Raw genomic sequence first — 16,185 nt, 5'->3', positions numbered from 1 at the left:
GCTGATTACGCCAAAAAACGTAACGAACGTGATGTTGACAACAGCTGACGCATGGCGTAAGATCGCGCTGTACATTACGAATGTCTTACGAACAAAAAGACGGATGGATGCTTGGAAAATTGAATGAATAAGAAAACTTTAGAGCCTATTTGGGAATGAATGAGTATTAAAGGATTGAATGTGTGCTTGGACACGCAATGACAGCCGCCCAGTCTGAAGTAATGTGATAAACAGTTCCGGGCTGGTTGCGGTGCGAACAAGAAGAGATATGTTTGTATAGCGTCGGCCTTCAATGCCGATAAATCCACTACTATTACCAATTTTTAAGGGGAGGGTAAGGGAGGCGGTATGTCGCTCTTAGCAAAGCAGGAAGGAAAAGGTGTAGACTCAATGATTTCACACACTCAACTTCGTTAATTAACCGTTTATTACACTTGCACTTCCCTGAGTGCCGACAAGAATACAAAACCACTTATCACTAGTAATGCGCAAAACTTACACTAAATGAGATGATCGGCACGTTAGCGCCATGACATCTCATTAACCGGCCCAAACGACTAAGTGACGAAGATACGTTGCGCCGGCTCGTGAAAGCCTGGCACTACACACAAACCGCGAGACAATGCCGAGGAAAATAGAGAGAGAGAAACGAGAGGAGAGAAAACTAAACCTGACCAAAAGCGATAGCTGCTTGGCAGGTGGGCTGCAGGTGAGGTGGCTATCGCAAGACGTGGCCCAATTCTCTTTTTGTCGTCACGGCTTCACGCTCTTTGTCGTTACGGCTCTCACACCCTCTCTCTGGTCCGAGGTCGAGAAAAGATGGCAGTCCTTCCCAGTGCGGCCGATCTCCTTCGCGTGCGACGATCTAGTAGTGCGTGCGAGTCGGCTTCTCACGCCTTCCTCACCACTGTCCTCCTAATCGGCGGCACGCGGCACTGCCCAGCGCGACAAGTGCCGCGCGCCAAGCCCAACCACTAGACTAATATATTGCTTCTCTCTCTCTCTCTCTCTCGCTCTCACACTCCCAATGCTCGATTGCGTTCTCGCGCCTATGGCTTCGCCTTCTGTTCTCGTGCGTTGCTGAAAATAAAGAGGCAGGCATCAGGCACGTGAAAATAACGTGCGTTTGATGCCAGCCGCGTGCCTTCGCCTGGGAGAGAGAATGCAGGCATACACGGTGCAGGCTATGACCAGCCTACACCATCACAGCCCCTCCGAAGGCCGAAGCTCTTCCTTGGAGACAAGGCTTCACCTCTCTTTAAATTTTTTCTCTCTCTTTTCCGGCAAATGGCTCACGGCTCGATTAAACGCTACAAACTAGAAATAACTTATACATAAACTTATAATACTTAAACTAGCTTAATTTAAGTGTCATCATTTAAACAAAGATTAATGACCGATCTATGCAAGCTAAGTCTTACAACATCAAGCACAAGAACAATACGCGATCTAAACAATTATTCTAAAAGAAAAATGAATCCAATAAAAGAACTTTTAATTAACGCAAAACCCGATCGAATCAACGGCGCATCAGGACGCCACACGCGCGTATTCGCCTCTTCAAGAATACCATACCTTTCATTCGGAGACTAATCTCTCCTCTCCAAATACTTGAGGCGGAGGGCACTCAATTCCTCCGCCACGGGGGTAAGGGAGCCAGCACCATTGAGCCGTTGACCGCTCGTGACAGTTGCTATCGGCGGGGTCGCCTCCAATGTTTCCATCGGGGCAACTTCCGTCGAGAGCGAACTCGACCCGTTGGGCGACCGAGATTCAGTGCCGCTCGCCTGCTGCCGAGCGCTTTTGCGTGCCAGTCTTTCGCGGTACACCTTTCCTGAGCGATTTCTTCCGAACCACTCCCGAGGTGGCCGTCACGACTGTCGGTGGAACCGAAACTTGGGGCTCCGGTTCTCGAGGAGCCTGCTGCGGCGTGGGCCTGTCTTGTGGGACAGAAATCACACTCGCTGGCGGCTCACTCGAGACCGAGGCCGGGGCGTCCCGAATCGCTTGCAGCTGCGCTTGCTCCCGTGAGTACGCCTGGCTACAACGCGGACAGCTATCGACAATCGTGTCCAAACGGCCACAATTCCGACGAATCACTCCGGGAGTGCTCTCCAGCCAGTGGCTGGAACAAACTCCCCGAGGCGGACATCACGCGAGACCTCTCCGCGGCTTCGCGTATCGCGAGAGTCGTAAGCCGGAAGGAAGCGCACTTCCTTACTGCCTCCGACCAGGTCTGCGCCGGCATAGCTAAGCGGAGTATCGAGTGTGGAGCCTTGCCTTTCCTGGCAAGGCGCACCTGGCTACCCATTTCGGCCGGGACCGGTCCCGCCGGCAACGGGGGAGGAATTGGCACGTCGCGGCCCGAACCGGCACTGTCAAGCTGGACAGTCGAGGCACTTAAAGACAGTGGTTGAGCGTCGGCTTGAGTGGCCGTCTGCTCTTCCTGCAAAGGAAAAGTGGCGGGTTTCTTAGCCTGGCTCGATTCCACCTACTCCAGTGTCATCGACACGCGAAGTGCGGCGCTCAGCTCGATCGCGGCAACGGGTTGCGCAGAGCGATCAGGCTCGACGGGTGCGACTGTTCCTGACTCCAACGGCGTACCTTCCATAGTACTACAATATAACAAAACCTATAAACAAAATGAAACAGCACATACGTTAAACAACTAAAATAAACAAATATACAGTCTACTCAAAACCTTTGAATCTACGAGGTGGTATGTATCGCTTCAATTCCGATACATGTACTCTCGCGCTACGGTGTTTGCTATCTGTCTTCAACTCGTAAATCTCGGGTGAGACTACGCTAATGATCTTAAACGGACCATCAAATTTCGGATCTAATTTCGTGTTCTTACCCGCGGCAGCGTTAGAAAGCGTATGGACTTTCCGCCAGACTAGATCGCCTACTTGGAAGAGTACTTACTTTCTACCTCTATCATATTAACGCTTTTGCTTTTCTTGAGCTTCTTCAATATGTTTCGCCACTAGGTCTCGAAGCGCGTTTAATCGCGTTAACCGATCCGTCCACGCTTGTGTATCAATTTTCATAATAGGCAATTTCTTTTCTAGCTCTCTCCTAAGACTCTTAACCGGCCGAGGATCTCTACCAAAGTTTAAGAACGCCGGCGATACCTTGGTTGACGATTGTGTCGCGGTATTTAATGCGTGCCTAAACTCGTGCAGATAACGGTCCCAGCTTCTGTGGTCTTTATCAACAAACATGGCAATCATAGTTTTCAACGTCTTATTGACGCGTTCAACTGGATCGCTCTGCTGATGATAGGCAGGGCACAACACATGCTCGATGCTATGCTCTCGCAACATACCTTGGAAGATGCTTTCGCATTATCACTTATCAAGTACTCTGGCGTTTCCCATCTAAATAAAATCAATTCCTCCAAGGCAGCGGCAAGAGCAGGCCCGCCCGCCGACCTAAGCGGTTTCAGCTCTATCCACTTGGTGAATAGATCTTGAAACACGACCATATACCGAAACCTATTCTTGCTGCGTGGTAGCTCGACTACGTCCGTGGGTACTACGGCCCATGGGCGTTCTACTGCGCGTTTTCCCATTAAGCCGAGCGGCGCCTGTTGTACTGTTTTGTACTCCTGATACTTTTTACACTCGGCAATGAAGGTACTAACGTCGTACCAAACGCCCAGCCAGTAGTACTCACGTGCTATTCTATCGTAAGTCTTTTCCCGTCCTAAATGTCCATAGGAGGGCTTGCAATGAGCGTTACGCAACACGCGTTCTCTATACTCAACCGGCACTACCATGCGCCAACACTCTTCTCTGTTAGTGATCGGATCGAGCAAATGGTTCTGCATAAACTTATAGAGCGTGCTACCTTCTACTCTCCACGTTCTATACTTTTTCGGCCTAGACAACACGTCCTGTATCCGTTGCAAATACCATTTATCGCTCGTGTCCTCAAACGCGCATACCTCGTATTCGTCTTCGAATTCTCTGGATAACGCGTCTGGCACATGGTGTAATGCCCCTTTCCTACGTATTATCTCGCAGTCGTGCTGCTGAAACTCAAGTACCCACCTCTCTAACCAGCCTGTAAATTCTCTTTTATTCAAAATTTTCGTAAGCGCGCTATGATCAGTAACTACAATAAAGTGTGATCCTTCTATGTACGGTCTGAACTTCTTTACCGCGAATAGAACGGTTAAAAACTCTATCTCACTAACTTTGTAGTTACGCTCATGAGTGTTAAGCATTCGGCTGGCATAGCATATCGGATGCTCGCCATCGTCGAATATTTGAACAAAACACGCGCCAACCGCAAAAGATGAATCGTCTCAGTGCAAGTAGAAAGGGCGCGCGAAGTCCGGGCGCGCAAGAACAGGTGCCTCAGTCAACGCGCGCTTCAACCTTTCAAATGCAACTTGCTGAACCTCGCCCCATTCCCATGGTTGATCTTTCCTAATCAACTTAGTCAGAGGGACTTTGATATCACTTTCGTGTTCAATAAACCTAGCGTAGCAGCCTACCATCCCTAGAAAGTGACGCAACTGAGCTACGTTGCTCGGAGCCGGGTAATCTACAATAGATTGCACCTTATTGTCGTCTGGACGCAAACCCTCACTGTGTAAGCAATAGCCTAAGTTCGTCACTTCTGTGCAGAAGAAATCCGACTTCTCGAGATTGATTTCCAGACCTACGCTTGCTAACCTTTTCAACACCTTTTCTAACCAAAAGACATGACTTTCAAAGTCCGTACTAACCACTAGTAAGTCGTCAAGATACCAGAAAACGTGCGGTTCGTATTCAGGCCCGAAAACTGCGTCCATTACCCTCATGAACGTTGCTGGCGCGTTTACTAAACCGAAAGGCATTCTTTCAAACTCCCACAAACCTAGTCCCGGTACTGCAAAAGCCGTATGTTGCTTACTAGTTTCCGAGAGCGGAATTTGCCAGAACGCTGATTTTAAATCGATTTTTGAAAGATAAACCGCGTCACGCAACCTGTCCAAGATTGAGTCCATGCTTGGCATTGGATAAGCGTCAATCTTTGTCACTTTATTAACCGGCCTAAAATCTAGACAAAATCTATAACCGCCGTCTAGCTTTCGTACGACTACCGGCGCGCTACACCATTGACTGTTCGACGGCCTGATTATCTTTGCTTTCCACAGGCGCATTGTTTCCTCATGCAGGAAAGTCAAGATTTTCGGTGACATTCGACGCATTGGCGTTTTAATCGGGCGCGCGTCACTGACATCGATAATATGCTCGATAACGTTAGTGACTGCCGGTGAATCTCCAGACTCAGGGACGATCCGGCGAACGAGCGCCATGATCGTCTCGCGCTGAGTTTCTTCGTACTTATTCAAACCTGCGCATTCAACAAACACGTTAACTGCCTCGCTATCTTCGTCGGCAAATTGACACCAATCGCTCTGATCACCTGACCGCCAAGCACGATTCCCGAAATCAAAGTTAATTTGCCAGTTCTTACAGAAGTCCGCGCCTAAGATCAGGTCGTGTTTTAAAGTTGACACGGCCGTCACGGTAAGCCAGGCGATTTTACCACCTATCTCAACACACAGTCTGAGATCGCCTAATGTTCGCGCCTTCTCACCTGAAATATCTTGCACGAATATAGTTGGCGGCCTCAAACGTTCCTCGTATCTATGTGCAAGCCTCGGTCCTACAACTGACACCTGAGCACCTGAGTCTAACAGCGCGTTATAGACTTCATTGCCTATCTTCACCTTCAAGAAAAACCTATTTTCTGTCACGGCTACTAACGCTTGATCCGACTCTTCCGTTTTTGGCAAAGCTACTGAGCTATCCTCAGTCTCCCTCCTCAACGAAACGGACGGTACGTCTGTACAGACGACCGGACGCTTACTCAAAGCTACAGAGTTGGCGGGTTCGTTAAATATGTGCGCATTATCTGTGCGCGAATTTGTTGAGCCCGCCGCGTCGTTAGATGTGGAAGAGTCCACGTTAAGCTGAACTTTGTTCGTTCCGACCGCATCCCACGCACCGTACTTGAGCAATGTTCTGCTTGTCGCCTCGTCCCGCTGTTCATAACCGACCCTAGCACTAACACGTTGAACCGAGGCTTTTCCGCCGTGCGAAATGCTCGATTTTTGGTTCTCTGGCTTTAGGGGCCCGTCCAACGCCGAGAAAATAAACTCTCCATTAACTGCGAGATCTGGTCTCTCCAGCTTCTCGTCAGTTACATCGTAAACGACCTCACTACCCGGCCTACAAACGACTTGCTTTCTTTCGTTTGTACCCGATTCTAACCTCTCCTCTACACCAAATACTACCGGCCTGCAAACGATTTACTTTCTTTCGTTTGCATCCGATTCTACTTCTAATCTCACACCAATACTGCGATCGAAATTCCTTATTTCCGACGCAACAACCGAGTTACTTTTCCTTTTTAGCAACTCGTCTATCCAAACCGCCCGTTCGATTTGCTTTAAGCAGGAGTCGCTGAGCGGTCGGCGGCTCCCGCACTCGAGTTTCCCTGTCTTGCTTGACTATAAGTCGGATAATTTCGGAAGACAAACCCAACGGTCCCACAAACCTTACACTCCGGCTTGGCCTCCGTCGGTCTCAGTGGGCAATTGTTTGCATAGTGCCCTGGTTGTCGGCACTTATAGCAAACAATCGGCTGCGAATTCTGCGCAGCCGGGCACTGAGACCTCTGATGGCCAGGTAAACCGCACGCGAAACACGCACCTACAAAAGGACGTTGTCCTCTCGCGTTGCCCGTTTGAGCGCCGTTCGTTTGTCCACGCTGTTGTGGAATCAAACTCGGCGCAGAAAACATTGGTAGCTGGGCGGCCGGCGGCTGCGCTGCAACGTTCGGCTGCGCAGCCTGCTGCGAAGAGCGGTTCGTCGCCTGCGGCTTCGTGCCTTGGACATTAGCCGCGGCAACTTCGCTCTTCGGCCATTTGCCCCTGACCTTCGTTTTTCTTCTGCTAGCGCGCGTATCTTTAGCCAGCTCTAGTGTTAAAACCTCATCTAATTCACTCGCGACCTGTTCTACCGCCACGACTGCTTTCTTTCCAGCCCGCCATACGGTCTTCTAGAGCTAATCCTGCCTCCTTAAATTGACTTAAATTTTTAAAGCTTTTTGTCTCTAGAAAACGCTTGTACTGCGGGTGTAGCCCTTCCACAATGATAGCTACTTGTCTTTTATCGGATACCGGAGGATCGAAGCGTCTTAAAATCGATTGAAAAGCAGCTATATAATCCGATATACGCTCGCGCTCTCCTTGCGATCTCTGTCTCAGCTCTCTGTACAGCTGTTCGCGAGTAAGCCGACGACAAAAGTTAGCCGAAAAACTCTTTCTAAATTCTATGAAATTTGACCACTGTTTACGATTAAGTTCGTACCATGTACGCGCCTTGCCACGGAAAGTAGTGCCAATAGCATTTAGTATTTCTTTATCTGAAATACCATAGTAGCGCTGACAGTCTTCTAGTCCTGACAAATAACTCATCGCGTTCATGTTATCATCGCCCGAGGAACGAAGCGACCATGCGGTCAGCGCACTAACACCATCGGCCGGCACGCCATTTATATACTTAACGCGTTTCGGGCTTTTTCCTATTCTTTCAATTTTAACCGGCCTGTCGCCATGATGCGACACGCTTTCCTTACGATCCTCAATCTCTGACTCGGAGAAGCTCGAGAGGTCAACCGTACTGCCATGGTCCGGCAAAATTTTTGTTTTTGCCTTGACCGGCCTGCTGTTTGATACTCTCGTCGAAGCTCTAGACTCCGAGCCCGAGCCTACTTTATCTAATCTTGATGCGCGCGCGCGTTCACTACAAGGTGCGCGTACAGCCCTTTCCCTTCCCCCGCAGTCGATGTGCGCACGCCTACCTCTGATGTTAACGCACCAGCGGAAACGGTGGTGGGTAAAATTGTTTCCTCTGGAATGGGAGTAATAGCCCTTTCGCCCGGCGGCCGGATTGGCTTACGCAGAACGGCAACACGTTCAGGTGATCGCGTCGCCTGTCCTGGTGATCGCCATTCTGCCGCCTTTGGCGGCGCAATCCTAACCGATTCGACCGTCCTATTCTCGCTCTCATCTCTATTAATTGCCATATGCATCGGCTCGTCGCGCGAAATATCGGGCACGTGTCCCGACGCAAAATCGCTCGGCTGTAAGGGCGATCCAAATTTTGGCCTCTCCGACGCGATCGTGAAACACAAGTACCTCTCCCTAAGTTCGTCCATGTTGCCGTGTGACGCTAACCCACGGTAACACATTAATTCAAGTAGGGAAACCGGCTCCTTCGAATCAATGCGGCGCTTGACTCCCTTAACGCGAACATCGCGAAGCAACCTACGCATCGCAAGCCGATCTTTGCACGCGAGCGGCATGTTGTCAACAAAAAAAAATTATTCTTTTTCTTTCAACGACGTAGATGCAATGGCAACGGACAGTCAAGCAAACGCGCGGAACCCGGTAACTAACGCACTAGGAATTCAACAATACAAAAAAAAAGAATTGAGGATAAAAAGAAAAACAAAATCGAAAGAAAATTGTGTTCCTTCTCTGTGCTAGGCTGGCAAGTTATCGCCTAGCCTAGAACCACAAAGGAATGCAACGCTCGAGTGTAAACAAACTCGGGCGCTCGAATTCTCGGAAGCAAACACGTGTTGGCGCGAGCGACCTTTGCGCGTCGCGACTTGATACTCTAATGCTTTCAGTTTCTAAGTTTTTTTTTTCTCAGACAAAGGCGCGTTGTTTTTAACACGCTTTGCCCTTGCTAACAAAACGCGACAAAATCACTTATACTAACCACTAACTAACGAATATACCGTAAAAAATGTAATCACTAATGCTACTTATTAACTATTCGCGCACACACATACAAGTACTCTTTTCATTTCTGCTTTACCCCTTTCCCCACAAGGGATGCATGTGTGCTTGGACACGCAATGACAGCCGCCCAGTCTGAAGTAATGTGATAAACAGTTCCGGGCTGGTTGCGGTGCGAACAAGGAGAGATATGTTTGTAATAGCGTCGGCCTTCAATGCCGATAAATCCACTACTATTACCAATTTTTAAGGGGAGGGTAAGGGAGGCGGTATGTCGCTCTTAGCAAAGCAGGAAGGAAAAGGTGTAGACTCAATGATTTCACACACTCAACTTCGTTAATTAACCGTTTATTACACTTGCACTTCCCGACGAGAATACAAAACCACTTATCACTAGTAATGCGCAAAACTTACACTAAATGAGATGATCGGCACGTTAGCGCCATGACATCTCATTAACCGGCTCAAACGACTAAGCGACGAAGATACGTTGCGCCGGCTCGTGAAAGCCTGGCACTACACACAAACCGCGAGACAATGCCGAGGAAAATAGAGAGAGAGAAACGAGAGGAGATAAAACTAAACCTGACCAAAAGTGATAACTGCTTGGCAGGTGGGCTGCAGGTGAGGTGGCTATCGCAAGATGTGGCCCAATTCTCTTTTTGTCGTCACGGCTTCACGCTCTTTGTTGTCACAGCTCTCACACCCTCTCTCTTGTCCGAGGTCAAGAAAAGATGGCAGTCCTTCCCAGTGCGGCCGATCTCCTTCGCGTGCGACGATCTAGTAGTGCGTGCGAGTCGGCTTCTCACGCCTTCCCCACCACTGTCCTCCTAATCGGCGGCACGCGGCACTGCCCAGCGCGGCAAGTGCCGCGCTGGGCAGAAAAATAAATAACCTTTGATTGAAACATAAAAATAGACGTTATTTATTACATACAAAATGATTAAATAAACTATCGATAATCTGTCTATACTCGTGTCTACGATAAAGTAAAGTAAAGGGGTTTGGAATCGTTTGGTTAAAAAGCACAACCATTTAGCCTATTTGTTGTTTAGGGGTTTAGGGTTGAAGGCTCTTTAGTTCACATGTACAGGCTACAAAGATCGCACATTTGTAAACAAGTTTTTATCAAAGTTAAAATTTTTTTCGACATTTTCGTTCACCCCATTGGCTCCGCCATTTCAAATTTTCAAAATCTGATGTCAGATTTGTAAAGAGCGATCTCGTATACTTATAGTTATTTTGTGTTAGGGATGGTTTACCCCATTAGGGGTAATATTTATTAAAATACCAAAAGACGTCAACTAAATTTTGTTATTATGGATGTTTAAACATTTTTTCCAATTTTTTTTAGTCGGTTTAAACTTTTTTATTATAAAATTATGCCAAAAAATATATGTTTTCAACCCCTAAAAAATAGGGGATGCTACCCTTACTTTTCAAATCACCATGAAATACTTGCTCCTTTTGTAAGAAATAACCTCCAATTTGTTTCACTGAAAAATATTAATTTTAAGCCGAGATTTAAAAAAACCGCTTTTTGGGGGTTAACTTCAGGGGAGGTTTTTACTCCTTAAAAGTGAAAATTAGCCGATAAAAAAAAATACGTGTCTCTTATTTTTTTATGTTCTACAATATGTATTTAAATCATCAAAATCGGTGAATTCGGGTTGGGTACCTTTCCTTGTTAGTTGTTTTTTAAGTTATTTGTATTATTTACAGATGTTCATTATAACTTCATGAATTTGTTTGATTACATTTCTTAGAGTTTTTTAAGTGATAATTCGTGTGAGGCGAATTACAGCGTATACAGGTCTTCATTACAGCCAAGCGGCCTTTAACTCGGGGGCTCTCAAGCTAACGGGCTCCCGGGCCCGTTCGCGCGTCAGTAATAATTCTGCTCGGGTTCGGATCCCGAGCTTCGCTTTCTCAATCGTAATTTATTATTTTACTCGTTTAGTTACAGTCGGAAATCATATAGATAGACTTACGCTGACTGTCTTTATAACTTTATTTTAATTATTATTATTACAGTAAAAGATAAACAAACAAGCGCAGATAGAGAGGGATATACAGGGTGTCAATTAAGTCCCGGGACGCCTGAATATTTTCTGATGTACTTCAGTTCTGAAAAAGGTCAAGGTCATTCCTTTAGTAACTTTCAACGCGGAATCCGATGGTGACCTTGGATTTGACCTTGAGATTGACCTTCAAGGTTATTTCAAGGTCAACTTTGTTTTTTCAAATAGGAACCCCCATTTTTGACCCCGGATTCGGAAAGAGCGGGAAATTTTACGTCCAAAACGGTATTTTTAAATTTTTTTTCATGGCCTTGAGAAGGTCGATTTAAGGTCAAATGCTTGAAAAACTGCCTAAAAGCGTTTTTTTAATTTTTAAGATATCGAAAAATGACCTCTACAAAATTTGTTCAGACTAGAGTAGGCCACCCAATGCACCAAAAACCTTTGACCTTTAACCTCATTTTGAAGGTCATTTCAAGGTCGAAGTGTTTTTTGTAATGGAAACCCCTCTTTTTGACCCCGGATTCGCACATAGCGCGAAACTCAACACAATACCTTATCCAAACGTCGGATTTCGCGCTATGTGCGTATCCGGGGTCAAAAAGAGGGGTTTCCATTACAAAAAACACTTCGACCTTGAAATGACCTTCAAAATAAGGTTAAAGATCAAAGGTTTTTGGTGCATTGGGTGGCCTACTCTGTTCTGAACAAATTTAGTAGAGGTCATTTTTCGATATCTTAAAAATTAAAAAAACGCTTTTAGGCAGTTTTTCAAGCATTTGACCTTAAATCCACCCTCTCAAGGCCATGAAAAAAAATTTTAAAATACCGTTTTGGACGTAAAATTTTCCGCTCTTTCGATTGCCGTTGTCAAAAATAGGGGTTCCTATTTAAAAAAACAAAGTTGACCTTGAAATAACCTTGAAGGTCAATCTTAAGGTCAAATCCAAGGTCACCATCGGATTCCGCGTTGAAAGTTACTAAAGGAATGACCTTGACCTTTTTCAGAACTGAAGTACTTCAGAAAATATTCAGGCGTCCCGGGACTTAATTGACACCCTGTATATATACGAGGTGTGATCAAAAAGTAAGGTGAATTTTGAAATTTAGCGGGCTACGTCCGTTCGATCTTCGACTTTTTTATTTGGTTATGTCGGTACACTCGTCTAGAACATACGTTCCAAACTTCAGCTTTGTAGTATGTTTGGTTTGTTTGTGAGAGGCATCAAGGTTAGAAGTGTTTTGCGTGCTCCATGATTTGCTGCTGTCTAAAAACATGGATCAAAGAGTTTGCATTAAATTTTGTGTGAAAAATGGAATCAAATGTTCCAAAACACTTGAAATGCTGAAAGTGGCATCCCACACAGCATGAAATATTTCAAACGAATCTTTCAAGAAATATTTCAAAGAAATATTTAAAAAACGTTTCCTAAATATTGTAAAAATATTTCGAAATATTTCTATGAAATCTTTCAAAATTATGTTTCAGCAAGATCGTTGAAATATATTATGAAATATTTTTCTGAAGCTCTCATGAAATATTTCATGAAATATTTCTGAAAGATTGAGCAATTATTTCATAAAATATTTATTAATAATATGACTGAAATATATCTCGAAATATGGAGGAAATAATTTCCGAAATGTTACTGAAAGTTATTAAAAAATGTTTCACCGCAAGATTTCGAAAATATTTTTGAAATATTTCCATGGAATATAATATTTTGCTTTCACGCAATATTTCAGGAAATATTTCCGAAAGATTGCTGGATACTGGCATGGAATATTTCCAAAAAAACTCGGTGAAATATTACTCGGAACATGCCTAATAAGTGTTTTAAAATATTTCTGCAATATTGAGTGAAACATTTCTCTGCAATCTTTCAGAAAGGTTTCTGAGAGGTTTCGGTTCGAGATTGAATTTTACATTTTTGCAATCTTTCGAGAAACATTTCGGAAAGATTGCTGGATACTGGCATGGAATATTTCCAAAAAAACTCGGTGAAATATTACTCGAACCGTGCCTAATAAGTGTTTTAAAATATTTCTGCAATATTGAGTGAAACATTTCTCTGCAATCTTTCAGAAAGGTTTCTGAGAGGTTTCGGTTCGAGATTGAATTTTACATTTTTGCAATCTTTCGAGAAACATTTCCGAAAGATTGCTGGATACTGGCATGGAATATTTCCAAAAAAACTCGGTGAAATATTACTCGAACCGTGCCTAATAAGTGTTTTAAAATATTTCTGCAATATTGAGTGAAACATTTCTCTGCAATCTTTCAGAAAGGTTTCTGAGAGGTTTCAGTTCGAGATTGAATTTTACATTTTTGCAATCTTTCGAGAAACATTTCCGAAAGATTGCTGGATACTGGCATGGAATATTTCCAAAAAAACTCGGTGAAATATTACTCGAACCGTGCCTAATAAGTGTTTTAAAATATTTCTGCAATATTGAGTGAAACATTTCTCTGCAATCTTTCAGAAAGGTTTCTGAGAGGTTTCAGTTCGAGATTGAATTTTACATTTTTGCAATCTTTCGAGAAACATTTCGGAAAGATTGCTGGATACTGGCATGGAATATTTCCAAAAAACTCGTTGAAATATTACTCGGAACATGCCTAATAAGTGTTTTAAAATATTTCTGCAATATTGAGTGAAACATTTCTCTGCAATCTTTCAGAAAGGTTTCTGAGAGGTTTCGGTTCGAGATTGAATTTTACATTTTTGCAATCTTTCGAGAAACATTTCGGAAAGATTGCTGGATACTGGCATGGAATATTTCCAAAAAAACTCGGTGAAATATTACTCGAACCGTGCCTAATAAGTGTTTTAAAATATTTCTGCAATATTGAGTGAAACATTTCTCTGCAATCTTTCAGAAAGGTTTCTGAGAGGTTTCGGTTCGAGATTGAATTTTACATTTTTGCAATCTTTCGAGAAACATTTCCGAAAGATTGCTGGATACTGGCATGGAATATTTCCAAAAAAACTCGGTGAAATATTACTCGAACCGTGCCTAATAAGTGTTTTAAAATATTTCTGCAATATTGAGTGAAACATTTCTCTGCAATCTTTCAGAAAGGTTTCTGAGAGGTTTCAGTTCGAGATTGAATTTTACATTTTTGCAATCTTTCGAGAAACATTTCCGAAAGATTGCTGGATACTGGCATGGAATATTTCCAAAAAAACTCGGTGAAATATTACTCGGAACATGCCTAATAAGTGTTTTAAAATATTTCTGCAATATTGAGTGAAACATTTCTCTGCAATCTTTCAGAAAGGTTTCTGAGAGGTTTCGGTTCGAGATTGAATTTTACATTTTTGCAATCTTTCGAGAAACATTTCGGAAAGATTGCTGGATACTGGCATGGAATATTTCCAAAAAAACTCGGTGAAATATTACTCGAACCGTGCCTAATAAGTGTTTTAAAATATTTCTGCAATATTGAGTGAAACATTTCTCTGCAATCTTTCAGAAAGGTTTCTGAGAGGTTTCAGTTCGAGATTGAATTTTACATTTTTGCAATCTTTCGAGAAACATTTCCGAAAGATTGCTGGATACTGGCATGGAATATTTCCAAAAAAACTCGGTGAAATATTACTCGAACCGTGCCTAATAAGTGTTTTAAAATATTTCTGCAATATTGAGTGAAACATTTCTCTGCAATCTTTCAGAAAGGTTTCTGAGAGGTTTCAGTTCGAGATTGAATTTTACATTTTTGCAATCTTTCGAGAAACATTTCCGAAAGATTGCTGGATACTGGCATGGAATATTTCCAAAAAAACTCGGTGAAATATTACTCGAACCGTGCCTAATAAGTGTTTTAAAATATTTCTGCAATATTGAGTGAAACATTTCTCTGCAATCTTTCAGAAAGGTTTCTGAGAGGTTTCAGTTCGAGATTGAATTTTACATTTTTGCAATCTTTCGAGAAACATTTCCGAAAGATTGCTGGATACTGGCATGGAATATTTCCAAAAAAACTCGGTGAAATATTACTCGGAACATGCCTAATAAGTGTTTTAAAATATTTCTGCAATATTGAGTGAAACATTTCTCTGCAATCTTTCAGAAAGGTTTCTGAGAGGTTTCGGTTCGAGATTGAATTTTACATTTTTGCAATCTTTCGAGAAACATTTCGGAAAGATTGCTGGATACTGGCATGGAATATTTCCAAAAAAACTCGGTGAAATATTACTCGAACCGTGCCTAATAAGTGTTTTAAAATATTTCTGCAATATTGAGTGAAACATTTCTCTGCAATCTTTCAGAAAGGTTTCTGAGAGGTTTCGGTTCGAGATTGAATTTTACATTTTTGCAATCTTTCGAGAAACATTTCGGAAAGATTGCTGGATACTGGCATGGAATATTTCCAAAAAAACTCGGTGAAATATTACTCGAACCGTGCCTAATAAGTGTTTTAAAATATTTCTGCAATATTGAGTGAAACATTTCTCTGCAATCTTTCAGAAAGGTTTCTGAGAGGTTTCAGTTCGAGATTGAATTTTACATTTTTGCAATCTTTCGAGAAACATTTCCGAAAGATTGCTGGATACTGGCATGGAATATTTCCAAAAAAACTCGGTGAAATATTACTCGAACCGTGCCTAATAAGTGTTTTAAAATATTTCTGCAATATTGAGTGAAACATTTCTCTGCAATCTTTCAGAAAGGTTTCTGAGAGGTTTCAGTTCGAGATTGAATTTTACATTTTTGCAATCTTTCGAGAAACATTTCCGAAAGATTGCTGGATACTGGCATGGAATATTTCCAAAAAAACTCGGTGAAATATTACTCGAACCGTGCCTAATAAGTGTTTTAAAATATTTCTGCAATATTGAGTGAAACATTTCTCTGCAATCTTTCAGAAAGGTTTCTGAGAGGTTTCAGTTCGAGATTGAATTTTACATTTTTGCAATCTTTCGAGAAACATTTCGGAAAGATTGCTGGATACTGGCATGGAATATTTCCAAAAAACTCGTTGAAATATTACTCGGAACATGCCTAATAAGTGTTTTAAAATATTTCTGCAATATTGAGTGAAACATTTCTCTGCAATCTTTCAGAAAGGTTTGTGAGAGGTTTCAGTTCGAGATAGATTTCGCTTGTTTACAATCTTTTTAAGAAATATTTCGGAACGATTGCTGAATACCGGCATGGAATATTTCCAAAAAAATATAGCTGAAATATTATTCGAAACACGTCGCCAGCGCCATTGCTCGGTCACTTTTGTAGTCCAAACTTTACTTCTCACTGCAAACTGTCATTCCGTCGTTTGTACTGACACTGACGGGGGACATCTACACGAGGCACATTAAAAGTATTTATCAATACGTGATTATTGAA

This window comes from Phymastichus coffea, unplaced genomic scaffold, assembly GCF_024137745.1.
Source record: "Phymastichus coffea isolate CEN01 unplaced genomic scaffold, Cenicafe_Pcof_1.1 PCOF00003, whole genome shotgun sequence".
NCBI classification, from domain to species: domain Eukaryota; kingdom Metazoa; phylum Arthropoda; class Insecta; order Hymenoptera; family Eulophidae; genus Phymastichus; species Phymastichus coffea.
This window is presented reverse-complemented; position numbering follows the sequence as displayed.